The following is an 11,128-nucleotide window of genomic DNA, read 5'->3' on the forward strand; positions in this document are numbered from 1 at the left end:
TTGTGTCCAATACACAGAATTAAATGTACATGACAAATCAAAGACTAAAGGTCAAGAGACTTGCAATCCTATTTCCTCTGGTGGCAGATTGTCTTCAGTGTGGTGGTTTGAAGTCCAGAAGTCAAGACCGTGACGTAAAGCACAACGGTGAATCAATGTGAGAAGCTTTTTAAGGTCACAGTCTTGACGGGCGTTACCAATGTTGGGCATGAGAACGGCTGCACTGAGACATAACATGTGAGTGTTCATAATTTTTTGAGTCTGATTATATATCTCCATGGCAGTATAACTTATCTCTGTGACGCATATGATCTGTAACAACAAAGCTCAATAGTCTGCCGTCTTTCAACAGACAGACAGCATTGTGGAGAGGCTGATGTCTAAAGGAACATTAAATAACTGTTTCAGTGGAATGCAGTTACACAATTCAAGATGTTAAAGTCGAAGGCATAAGAGCTGTCACTGCTCTGATCTGCATGAATGTATGAATTCATGAAAGATCTCAATATATCTTCTTTTAATCATATTATCCATTTAAATATAATGCATTACATAACATCTACACCTCATGGACAATTGAACTAGTGAGCACAGGTTATAAATGGAAACAAGAAAAACATTACAACATCTCTATGAGCAGAGATAAAGATTACATTAGATGAAAGTCCCCCCTAGAACCTCCTTTATAGCCAGTAGAACCTCCTAAAGGACACGTAAAACCCTATCAATGACCACAATAAATACCCTAGAGGACCCTTAGACCTCTTCAGTTACCACTTCAACCTCTTAAATGGCTTACAGAATCTTGCAATGACCACAAGAACCACCTAAAGGACTACTAGAATCATCTAAAGGACCCATCAAACTTTCTCTACATAATGTACAAATAGGTCACAAATGAAAGTAAAAACCAACAATGTCTCCAGAGCAGCTTCATTGCTCCTTGCCATAGATTCTATAATTGTGTACAACTCTGCTGGAGGGATGAACAGCATTCTTCCACAAGATATTTCCTCATGTCGTATTTAGATGGTGGTAGAGAGTGGGGTGTAACATATTGCTCCAAAATTGTTGTCTTTTGGGTTGAGATCTGGTGACTGTGAAGGCCATAGCATATGATTCACATCATTTCCATACTTATCAAAGCATTCAGTGAGCCTTTGTATCTTGTATGGAAGCATTTGTATAAGTTATGTTTCTACACCCATTTCTTCAGGGCTTTCCTTTATTCTATCAGTTGTCTTTTGTATTTGTATTTGTAGAGATGAACTGTGGGCTATTCTTCAAAAGAAGTGGTCCTTACATTGCATCTGCTGCAGCATGTGAATAACACACAGGAATGTGAGTTCTAAAGGATGCAGGGCTGCTCTGGAGCCAGCAATAATCTTAGTGCAGAGCTAAAGAACCTCATGTGTTCATCATGCAGTAAGCTAACACCTCTCATTCATTTTCAAAAAGGAGCAATAGTGCTTGTACACACCATGACAGGTTTGCCACCAGGGAGTGCGGAAATATGGCAGGCAAAGTTCAAATCAGTTAATGGTGGCCTCAAAGGGGTGGAAAATCAGTGTGGTCACTAACCACATTTTAGAGTCACCCCACACAAAACATTTGGTCATGTAATGATGGAAGCTGTGGGTGTCTGATGCAATGGATACCCTTGCATTATTATTGATTAAGTACAACAGCAATCTAAAAATTTGCAAAAAAAAATCCCAACTTGCCAGTTCTGCATGTTGATTCTGTTTAAAAAACATTTTGCTTAAATTTGTTAAATCTATACTCTGTTTCATAGTTATTACTTATAAGATAAGTCATGAATTAACTTGAATGAAATGTTCTTCTTTATTGGCACAGGAAAAAGTCCTGCAAATCAAGTATGAATGCACTTTTACTGGGACATTAAATTTTTTAAAATATTTGTATTAAATGTAAAAATGTATTTAAATGTCTGGTGAAAAAAGGTGAGACTCGAAGAGGGGATTAGTAAACATTAGGAAACCTTATGTTTGCAGTCCCAGCTGAACAATATACAGTGAATTAGCTAGCCTGATAGTTCAAACTAGCCAGTCTAGACTGGAACTCCCAACTAGCTAGTATGGGCAAATTTATACAGTCTGTGTCTGTGTAGTCATGAGGGTCAGAAAGTACTGAGAGATGTCCTAACAGATTGTTGGTTTTGGTCTTTTCATGTCATTTTTTTTAAAAACTTTTTTTAAAATTAAGATATAGAACTCTCCCTTAATTGAAAAACTATAAAATCTATTTCCTGCAGAAAACGTGTGTGAATGCCGAAAGTTGAAAGAAGAAAAGTAATAGAATAAATGTCCTTAAAGAGCTGAACATTTTGATACTCAAATGGCTTCTGTAGATGAAAGTATGCAGAAGTAGTAAGTGAAAAATGTACGGAAGAATAATTAAAGCTTTGAAGAACAATAGTGTGAATGCCTGTCAGAATTCACACTATTGATATACATATTACATGCCTGCTAATCAGGAGAGAGTGTTTTACAGGAAGACAAATGTCAGTGTGTGTGTTTAGTGTGAGTGTTAATGCTGATGGGACAGGAAGAAAGCTCATTAAGTTTCATGGCCCCCGGGAACTCACTGGGATTTTGTGGCATCAGCAGAAAGCACGGGGAGGTGGCAGACTTGTTATTTTTCAATTAATACTTAAAGCTCTGCAAACTACAATAGTGTGTTGGTGTCCTCCTCATCTCACCAGATTAGGTTATCACAGCACAGAGGGACTCCCTCACATCTTCCAACCCTCCTGTTCCTCTCCTCACTGTCCTCCCTCGCTTTCCCTCTTCACTGTCCTCCCTCACTGTCCTCCCTCTCTGTCCTCCCATGAATATAGCATTAGTATGGTGTGATGGGTATTCTAGCCTCTGTGTGTGCATTTGTTATCACTTTGACTCTCCTGCAAGTTGGATCCAGACTAAATATTTTGGCAGAAAGCATGTCAGAGGTCCTATGGGCCTCAGCCTGACCTGAGTTACCAGCGAGGAAGGGTGTCGAGTGGGGCAAAGATTTCTTGAGGGTGCTAAAGAAGTGCAGAAGTGACCTTCATGCTGGTACAGTTTGGGTGAGGGGGCATTTGGGTTAAGGCAGCTGGTCTAGACTGTGATATCAGCCTAAAGCATAACTTGTTGTACAGTAACTTATCACAAGTTCATGAAGTTTGTACAGTATATCAGACATGTATCATAGACATTTTGAGGATACAGTAGGCTGGGTTAAAGCCTCTTGTACAAATTGGCACAGTATCAGGCTATTAAGAGACGCAACAAAGTGAAGAGCACACTATAAAAGATAAAAGTGTTGAGTGTAGGATCTTGACCTGAGACCCACAGTGAGGGAAGGATAGTTTGTTCCTTCATACAGGTCAAGGAGCAACAGGCTCTTAAGCAACACAAACAGTATACAGTACTGTAGCGTCCGTACAGGACCTATACTGTATGTTCATTCATTAACTCAAAGTGGCATTTCATAGAGGTTCATGTAGTGAGTCACATGCTGGCTGTTAAGGGTGAAGTGTGTGTTTGTGTTTGTGTGTGTGTGTGTGTGTGTGTGTGTGTGTGTGAAAGGACATATTATAAGTTTCATATTCAATCGAAGGGTCATATTCAATTGAAATATGGGAGGCCGATTAGGGCGCAAACATTGAAATATGTGCACATACACATTGACAATGTGCACATAAGCACTGTTTCAGTGTAACAGGAAAGCACACTGATAACGCATGGTGAACCATCAAGTTCACTGGGGAAAAAAAGCGAGGATGGTCTTATGTTGTTAGTGGGTCAGAATGATCAAGATGTGAGAGAAAAATAGTAATATTAGGTCAAAGGTTCAATCAATCAATCAATCAATTTTTATTTATATAGCGCCATATCACAACAGAAGTCATCTCAAGGCACTTTTCACATAGAGCAGGTCAAGACCGTACTCTTTAATTTACAGAGACCCAACAATTCCCCCATGAGCAAGCACTTGGCGACAGCAGTGAGGAAAAACTCCCCTTTAACGGGTAGAAACCTCAAGCAGACCCCGGCTCTTGGTGGGCGGCCATCTGCTTTGACCAGTTGGGTTGAGAGAGAGAAAGAGAGAGGGAAAGGGGGAGGGGGGACAGAAGAAAAACAATCACAACAACAACAATAAGCACAAGCAGCAACAGCCAGGGAAGGATGCCATCAGGACTGTGAAGGACCGCGAAGGTTCGGCCCGGGACTCAGGTTTTCCTGTGAGATGAGAAAGCACAAAAAACTCCGGAGTTAAAGGGGAACCATACAGTAAGTCTAAATTGGAAACATGGCACACATGCCTACAAAGAAATATAAAGGAACTTCAAAACAAGTGTGACTCAATTTTCAAGTAAAACATCAGCATATTTGGTTGAGACAGAAATACTAGAAAGACCATCCTGAGGTATGCTCCTGGTCACCTCATATCTTCACCTATGCTTATATGTTTATTTAGTGGGCAATGCTTAGCCATTGTCATTGTTTTCATATCATAGTATATGTTTCCGGCACAGCATGAAGGTAATCATAAGTCTGACTGTTACTTCAGCAAATCAAAAAGGGGGAAGTGTCCTTTATGTTATGGGGAAAACAAAACTGTTTTCAGTACAAATAGTTGTTTCTATAATCTAGAAGTCTCTTACATAGGGAATGTGTCCTCTTTAGACACTGCTCAACCAAAAAACAACCAAACAAACAAAAAAAATAACTGAATCTGTCATCACAACCACAGGTTGTTTCCTAACGACAGTCAACATTTGTTTCTTTTAACCATGAGCGTGATCAGCCCCTGACCTTAACCAAGTAGTTATTACAGTAACCATGACGATGAAGGTCCCCTAACCTTACCAAAGTACTTGAAGTATTTGAATCCAAACCGTATTTCCAAAACCTAACCAAGTCATGTTTGTGCCTAAACCTTACCAAATCATCATAAAACATATTTATTTTTCGACAGTGATTTGTAACGGTTTTGAAAGAGCTGATAGTGGCGTCAGATCAGTAAAATTGCAGTGTAGAGTGTGGTAAAAAAGGACACATTTTGTTGGTCAATATGGAGGACTTGTTGCCTCCACAAGTTATGTATCAGCAGACAAGCAGTCAGTCTAATTATGTGTTAAATCAGATTAATGAAGCATGTTTCTCTCAAAGCTGTTGAGATGGTTCTCATGCCAGCTGCTCTGATGTCATGCTTACTGTACATGACCATAATTCTTCTTTGACAGTGTGGGGTATCAAATAGTTAGGTCATGCAGTGTCAGATACACTGAGAGCCCATGACATAATATGGTAATATCCTCTCTGGTAAATGAACATGGAGTGAGTGGTGCACACGACATGCAGTACATGTGGAATATTTCTCTGCCTCACCCTTTACTCATCAAACATTAGCCATAGAAAGCTTTTCTTTGAGGTACAATAGTCGTCTGAGCTGTCTGCTGCTTTTGGAATATGGAGTGTATTTTTCCATATGATGATGATTGTATGTTTATTTTTAACAGATAAAATGAAAAGTAAAATATACAGCAAACTCTCAATAAACAAAGTCTCATAAACATAAATACATTTTACATGTCTGAAAAGGAATACTGTAGGAAGCATTATTCAGTTTACTCCTGTTTTAAAAATAGGTTTGGTCACTAAAAATACTGCTTCATCTGACTAAAAAGAGTCTACAGCAGTCGTTCCCAAAGTGGGGTGCTACATTTATTTCACAATTTTAATATCACTTCACCACGTTAAGGGACAGTGGTGGCACTAAAGGAAAAGTAGGATTCGTCCTCTGGGGACCATGAATGTCTGTACACCATCAACAGACAGACAGACATTGCCATCCTTGGAGCCATGCGACTAATGTGGCTCCAAAGTTTGGAACTTTGGTCAAGTGATGACAACTAAAATAAATATTCCATACGCTGAGTAAGACTGCAAGATGTGGTTGAAGGTAAATAGTGAACCTTCAGCAAATATATTTTTTCTTTTTGTCCAAATACTGATTCCAAGGTCAAGCTTCAACCTTCATTTTCTAGAAGCCTGCTCACCTACTGAAATACCAAAACAACAGAAAAATAGTTACATCTCCTCTATTCCTGTTCATTTGGATGAAAAACCACAAGATGGTAGGGCATGGCCAGGTTCTCTGCTTAGTGTCAGCGGGTTTATGTTCTGCTCTGTCACTGCACGACAACTAGAGACCAATATTTCAATTTTTTCCTCTTTGGAGCATGGTTTACAACATTTTGGTTAGGAGAAAAAGGTGCGACAAAGAGCAGCTTATTCTGCTGTCATTAAAACAAATACTTACAACATCAAAATGTCTTGTCAGTGTTTCTCCAATACCTATTCATGTCACCAGATCTAGTCAAATTGTTGTTACAGTGATGTAGAAAGTTCCTTTAAAGGTTATGGACGACTGATCCACACTGTAGGCTGTTCTTCTGCTCATGCTATGCATCTCATCTCACGCAAGACAGAATGTAGAAAAGACAACAGTGGAGAAAGAAGGAGGCTGGAGAGGGCAGCAACCATGGAAACTATGTGGAGTGGCTTCATCGAAGCAGTGAGCCATTTCTGTGATGGGAACAAGCCGGATTCTGCTGAAAGGGGGGCGGGGGGAGGGGCTGTTCTGCTGTGATCTTTCCCAGTGTGTATCATGATGTTGTACAGATGTTGATATGATGAAGTGAAAAAGGAAAAAGTTCAGAGTATCTTTATAAGTGTTCATGTCATCAAAGATGTTCAATCGTGAATTTGTAGTTACAGCAAAAGTTGGACACCTTGTACAAGTTTTCACCTGCTTGCTGGAACTTCTTCTTTGAATGGGCACTTTGGATTAATATTACTCAATACTACAACATATTAGTACTTTGGGAGTCAGTCTGTATAAAGTCGCAACATTTTACTCACCAACTTCATTGCTGACATCAATCAGATAATTATACACATTTAAGTAAATATAATTTTATAATTACTGAATAAAATGTGGTGCACAATCTTTTGAAAGCACCACTCCCATTTTGCCCCAAAGGAGTAGTGCGTAGGTTTCGGTGGCATCAAGCAGTTACGTTGCAGATTGCAATCAGCTGAATATCTCTCTCCTGATACTATCACTGTTGAGTCACTAAATTTCGTTTTCACTCTTCCTGTAACAGAATGAAGAAATTTTTATTGTGAGGAACAACTCAGCTGTAAAGTTTCGGGTTGGAGAGACATTGAAGAGCTGCCAGTTGAAGTGTGTGTAAAAGGACCTTGTTTAGCTCATGAAGTGCTCAGTTCTGAACAGAAATGACTGGGTAATTCAGTATGCACAGTAAATAATTTAAAGCGCAGCACGTCACTTGACAATTTCAATTTTTCCAAGTGAGTTCATTTTTTCAGATTTTTTGTATAACATTAAGTTTAATGATTTGTTTGTGGTTGTTGTGGCCCAAAAAGATGAAAATTTGCATTTACTTTGTGATACATTACAGTGACAGTGGGTGAAAAATGCATCTGTCTGAAGAACTTACAGTAAATCATGTCATCAGTTCCAGTGAGAGTAAAGGCGTGTTCAGGAATGAGCCAGGAATCTGTGCACTCACTTCTGTAACTTTCCTTTTCCTTGAAATAAATCTGTAACATTAGTGCTTCCTACCATGCTGCGTAATGCTGCCAATAAATTCCATGAAGCAAATATTTGGTTTTAGGTATTAATTTCAGTTTTCATAACTTTAAGAATGGTTTTCTGGAGAAGCTTAATAAGCTTAGCCTGAAGGCAAGAGCTGCCCGACAAAAGCTCAAGGGAAACAAAGTCCTCCACACTGTAGTTACAAGGAAGTTTGTTTGTGTATATTGATGCTCGATTTTTATTTCACTTTGACATGTTTAATAGGTTCTCAATTGCTTTAATGTGGAAAACTGTAGTGATGAACTGGCATTCTTCATTCAGCACAGAAGCAGAGGCATTTTAACACATTGTATTGCTGCATGCAGTTATAATTCATGTACTGCTAAGTCTCCAGAAAAATCTAAACTCCAATGTGTCACTCAAGTGAATGTTTATTCTACTCAAAACAGATGAGAACCAAAGACAAGAGAAAACTTCAATCACAGCATTGTGACAGCTTCAAACATATTGTATGAAAATTCCCAGGTGGGTGCTTTGAGCTGTCAAGTCTATCAGTGGTTTGTCCTAATGGGTCTTGAATGCAGCATAAATTGCTGAAGCCTGCAGCTCCTGGGACCAATCAGTTCAAGCTGAGTTGGAAGGCTTCAAAACTGCCTGAAAAAAGAAATCTAATTTATTTGATGACAAATTGCACTAAAATATGTACACATGTAAAACCAATAGTATTACCCAGCAGAATACATATTGAGCCAAATTGAGCCACAGAGCTCTTGTCATGAATTGTGAAAGTAGCAGTCTACTTTCATATGCAACATTTAGTGCTGATGCAGGAGGTGGTGTCTTGTCCATATAACACAAGGCTTAGCACCAGTGTCCAGCACTGCCTTTAACCGTGCTGTGTGAGATGAAAAACCTCGAAAATAGTTAGGCGTCAGTATACTTAACAAAGTACTTGACAGATCATCTAACAGCTTATGAAACTCCCTCTCCCCAAACCTGTATGATGTCAGAATGGGGGGGGGGGGCGCATTCAATAGCTTTTGTAACTTTCTGAAACAGACATCTGACAATCACGCCCACTTGCCGCAGTGATTGGCCAGTTGTGTGGAGGCGTCAAAGTAGGCAGGGTTTGAACTTCTCTCTCAAGCTCTCTGTTTTCTGAGTGCAAGAGCTGAGTACAACACTATTAATGCATTGTTGTCATCATTTATTCAACAGCTCATAATGGCTATGACAGCTATAAACACATTTGCTTTTAGACGTGGTAAGGTCACACAAACTAATGTGTTTCGGCTATACCCCAGCCTCTGGAAGAACCTCAGAGGAGACACAGTGTGGCTCACCTGCCAAACTGCAACAAGCAATCAACAAGTGTAAGACCTCATGGAAAACCATCCTGCATTCTTACTCATCAGGTATACAGACTGAAAACAGCACTATGTTAAATAACCCCCCCCCCCAAAAAAAAACAAAGGCTGCATGGGTACTGGTGAAAAAATGAATGCTTTTTTGAGTAATACATTAATGAGTTCATGAGACACTTATGAGACACTTCACAGCAGTTTATAGTATGAGGAAGAATTTCCATCTCAATGTATTGTGTTCTCAGAGGATGACGTATTGCGATGCAGCAACAGTTGAGCCAGGTCGGGGCGTCCGGGGGTCTTATGATTAAGACACATAAGATATAAACTTCAGATTTGTGATTCTGGGCTGAATCAAAAAAAATTGTTTGACTTGACTAAGAGGGTGATGTCTATTTCCAGAGACCCATTTTGGCATTTTTCCTTCATTTTTTGCATCTTACTACATAAGCACTTTTATTGAGTAAAACTGCACTGTTTCCAGCAAGTAGATAGTAATAATGCTTAATTCCTCTTGGGAATTAACAGTCACAATGAAAAAGCATTCTGAGTGAATGATCCTGGACTAACTAAACTGTTGTTACTCCTTGTGACTCCACTAGAGGGCAAAGATGTAAACTCAAATCAATAAATGAAAAAACATATGAGGTGCTTCACTTCTAGACATATTAGAAAATAAAAATGCCATTTTGCCATTATTGTTAAATAGAAATTTTCATTTCATAGTCATGTTAAAAAAAAAACCCTGTGACTTAAAGTTGCATTAACTGTTTCTGGTTATTCTGGGGGTTTGGGTGGGGGGCACTTGAGGGCATTACAACAAGATGGAAACACATCACTCACATATTGTCACCTTTGAAAGTTCCAAATTCATTTGGAGTTGTATTTATGTCCATCTGGTAAATGTATGTCTAATATTTACTCTCCTCTTGCTCTGTTTTTGGTCTCTATAAAAAATTATATATATTTATATATATATATAAAATTTAGTTGCTTTAGCTGCTAAATGCTCCGCTATGTTGAAAAGCTATTCTCTAACTGTGTCTGTCTGCCGGGTGGTGCCGGGCAGGGCAGCTTTTTTCACTGAAAACAGCTGCCTGCTGCTGCTGGCTGATGAGAGCTGGGAGATTGAGCCAAAACTGTACAATTGTGGACAGTGAAACCAAGACAATGAGTTGAAAGATGCTAAAACGCTCTGGAGAGTGGAGAGGAACTGCAGAGTTGGTAATAATTCTCTGTGAGTTCATCAGTAGGAGTGATTCTTTTCACATTACACAAATCATTCAATCTATTGTTAATATTGCATAAAAAATATTGATTATTGCGGCTTTCAAAATAAATGTAGTTTTAAAACAAATGTACCATCTTGACCAACTACAATATTAAAGATTCAGACTGTTTATGAGAATAAAAGGCTCGCCCCACTCATAACTGGACCTACAAAGACCTTTGAGATCTCTGCAGGATGTCTGGGAATTGAGGTCTCTTGTCATTGGGAGATGTCAAGTGCAGCTTTAAGTTGATTTAAAAAGTAAACAAAAACAAAAAAACAACAACAACAAACAATGTCAATCAGAGCCAAATGTGATTTTCTTTCTTAATTTTCATTAAGAAAGTAAAGATACACCATGAGTAATTTATACAGATGCCATATGATAAAAGATATATAATAAGAGTCATGCTGTATAAAAAAAATCCCCAATCATATATTGTTATAAAGATAAGATGCATGTGTTATATATGTTACAGTAGAATGTGCATGAGGTAAACCAACAGAATAAAGCATATATACACAACATACTGTGGCATACTGTAGTGTGCTTGTATCTACACTAGCTGCTCTAGAAGTATTCATAAAAATGCACTACATTATTCTACTGTGGAAAATAAATGATCACTATGATTGCGTAAATTACCTTGCGATGTTGATCTTGATGTGTCAAACTTAAGCTACCGCAAAAGATAGTCGTGATGCACTAAGGAAACGGAGCCTTAAATCAACAGTGAACAGTGAAAATGATGCACTGTAAGTCATCTATGACGAACTCCCCCCCCCCTCCGTCTGCCATTGGTCCTCCCAGCGGCCCCGCCTCCAGAGTAGCAAGCTGTTTTCCGCTGATGTCCGGCCACCT

The 11,128-nt window shown here is 38.9% G+C and overlaps 1 long non-coding RNA gene across 1 annotated transcript; it reads right to left on the reverse strand.

Annotated features, from left to right (window-relative positions):
* Positions 1 to 3,863: 3,863 nt before the first annotated feature.
* Positions 3,864 to 10,995, reverse strand: LOC137190626 (uncharacterized). The gene is made up of 2 exons (XR_010930265.1): positions 10,913 to 10,995; positions 3,864 to 4,244 (listed from the first exon to the last, which is right to left on the reverse strand). It is a non-coding gene; the product is annotated as an uncharacterized lncRNA (long non-coding RNA).
* Positions 10,996 to 11,128: the final 133 nt, after the last annotated feature.

Source organism: Thunnus thynnus, chromosome 10 (genome assembly GCF_963924715.1).
Source record: "Thunnus thynnus chromosome 10, fThuThy2.1, whole genome shotgun sequence".
NCBI lineage: Eukaryota > Metazoa > Chordata > Actinopteri > Scombriformes > Scombridae > Thunnus > Thunnus thynnus.